This window comes from Oryzias melastigma, linkage group LG9 (genome assembly GCF_002922805.2).
Source record: "Oryzias melastigma strain HK-1 linkage group LG9, ASM292280v2, whole genome shotgun sequence".
Classification (NCBI taxonomy): Eukaryota; Metazoa; Chordata; class Actinopteri; order Beloniformes; family Adrianichthyidae; genus Oryzias; species Oryzias melastigma.
In genome coordinates, this window is record NC_050520.1 from 17662461 (window position 1) to 17665273 (window position 2813).

At 34.2% G+C, this 2813-nt stretch overlaps 1 long non-coding RNA gene across 1 annotated transcript in view; it reads right to left on the reverse strand.

Moving 5' to 3' along the window:
• Window positions 1-475: 475 nt before the first annotated feature.
• The window catches only part of LOC112148419, a 4125-nt gene continuing 1787 nt past the window's right edge, over window positions 476-2813 (reverse strand). The window contains exons 2-3 of the long non-coding RNA XR_002919615.1: window positions 1104-1204; window positions 476-594 (exon numbers count right to left, since the gene is read on the reverse strand). This is a non-coding gene — a long non-coding RNA (uncharacterized LOC112148419). The remainder of the gene's footprint in view (window positions 595-1103; window positions 1205-2813) is intronic.

Below are 2813 nucleotides of genomic sequence, written 5' to 3' on the forward strand. Positions count from 1 at the left end.
ACTACTAGCTAAATATTAATTTTTTTACAATTAAATATTTAGTTTACAAACTAATGCTTAGTTTGTAAATTAACTAAATAATTTTATAAAAGTAAACATTTAGTTTTCAGAATAAATATGCATATCTGACCTAAATATTTATTTTACACACGGAATATTTGCATTTTGTAACTAAATATTAAAAAAAAATAAGTCCAAAATAAATATTTAGATTAGTGTTACATATTTAGTAAGTATGCAAATTAAATTGACGATAAGCAGACACCAAGAGAATCGTTGTTCGAGCAGAGTGGACTGTACCAACAGGTTTTAAAAGTGTAGCTGTGCCCTAAGAAGTCTATTTACCAAAAGAAAAAAACATAAGTCATAGTTATAAGGGTGCCCATTACACTACTAATATTCTGCACTCTGCATTCTACTTACATCTGTTGTAGTTTAGCTGGATTAGCGGACGAGCTAGGAACTGTAAACTTACCGCTGGTTGTGCCTCTGTGGTGGAGGCTGGTGGGGTTGTCTGCTGATCCAGAATTAAGTGCATGAATGTCCATTAAAACGGCTCGTCGAATGTGTTTTCAGCCAGCAGGTTGGACATGTCTGAAATCAGCATGTATATAAGCAAAAACTCTGGTACGGATCAGCAAAATGCAGCTTTTATTTTAGTAGCTCTCTTCCGCTTATGGCAAGTTGATTTGTATATTAGATAAATATTTAGTTTGGAGCTAAAAACTTTGCTTTTTAGCTAAATAATTAGTTTGAAACTAAAATATAGTCAGGAGACAGCTAATTTAATTAAAGCTGAAGTAGACCGAGAATAGAGCCCTGAGGAACACCCCTTGATATATGCCAAAGGAATTCTGAAGGGCAAAAATGAGATCTATTTAAACAAATACGACTTTTGTTTTGAATCAGTGTAACCCATTGTCACACAAACGTACAGAAAAGTAAACTATGAAAAGTTTGATTCTAATGACAAAAATAAACACAAAAAACCCTCAATTATGGATCTCTAAAATTCTTTCTTCTTTGTTCAACAACAATCTTTGACTTGTCCTTGCAAACAGAGGGTCGTGATGCTGAGGGTAGAATCTCGAGGAGGCACCAACCTCTTGCAGAGCACGCCGTGGTCATCGGCATGGCTGGAGGCTTCGCCTCTGGAAAGGATAGATGGGAAAGTCGACTGACCCGTTATCTGGAGACATTTAGCCTGCAGTCACAGAAAGAAACGGAGGAAAAGTCTCTTAAAAAGGGTTCCAACAAAAATAAAACACCTTGAAACATCCAGCAAACACATGTTCATGACAAATAATCAAAATACTTTATTTTTATTGTTTACTCCTTTAGATAAATCTCAGGACGATTAGCCCTGGAAAAGGAGTTTGGCTCAGATTTCTTACTCATTAGCGCCACCAAGTGTTGTCTTTGTTCACATCCAAACCAAGAAAGAGCTTTTTAGTGTCAAGGATCTTCCAACAGAAATGCTTCATTATTATTGAATATGATGTTTCTGTGTTAAGATTTAATCTTTTTTTTTCTTGTCTCTGGTTCAGCACGTCCCTGAATTATGTTTTCACCTGGTTTTATTTGGCAATGAATCACTTTTGTTTTTATCAGTGTGACCTTTTGACTGAGTCCAAATCAGATTTTTTCATTTTGAGAAATTAAGCAAAAAACATGATCATGTTTGGGGAAAAACGGTCAATTTTAAAACTACCCAATTACTTTGTCTCCACATTTTCACCCACCTGCTCACCGGTTTTTCCAACAAGCTCCTCAGACAGTAAAATATTGCCCTCTGCAGCCCGTAGCACATCATCCTCTGAGGCAGACCGCACACTGAAGCACTGGAGATTGTTTTTCATTTTTCATTATTTGTATTCCAAGTGCTTTTCCTTGAAGCTGCTTCATTTTTATCTGTTTAAGTTTCTTCTAGAGTTCAAAAGTTGTTGTTTACCTACCCGCCTTGCAGAATCCACCAAAATTCAAACTCTTGATAGAAGTTTAAAAAAATAAAAAAAGAGTTTGACGATTGATTCGTTATAAGTTTTTGGAGATAAACTGAGTTAAAACAATAAAGAGAAATAAAAAGATAAGGGTAGTAATAATAGTATTTTTTTAAACTTCTTTGATTTTCATCACAGGAAAGGACAGAGGGAGACTTGATGCCAACTTCCTGTGATCCCAAGAGATGAAAGAAAAAACATCAAGGAAGACTTTCATTTAAAGTGAAAACTGTGTTGCTGCTTGAAAACTAATTACTAAGAGACTTCATCTGCAGGTAATAAAGATGAGCATGGGTGACTTAAACTGGAGCTGAACTTATTATCTACCAAAATGAATTTTAGACTAATTTACTGAAGTGTTGAGAGGGTTTTCTGACCACTTTGTCACTAAATAAACTACACTTTTATGCATGTTAAATGCTGCTCAACATCTGACAGGAAATGCAATTCCTGGGCCTAAAAAAATGTTGCCTGAAATGCCTGAAATGTTAAAGGTATAGACAAACAATTTCCCTAAGAATTGGGTTCATATATACTTGTATTAATTTGGCTTAAGAGAAGAAAGTTTGCTGAAAAGGCTTGCCAAAAGTAACATGATCATAACCCATAACTGTATTTGCAATATTCGGAATAACTACTTCAAATTCATATATAGAAAAGTAGCCCTTAATATATGTTTATATATATTTTTTTTACGTATAAACTCTACCTTTCATTTTCACAAAAACACATTGGATCAATAAAAATGCAATATTTAAAGATAAGATTCCAAGTACATGATAAGCCTAAAAAATCTGACCACATATATTTTTT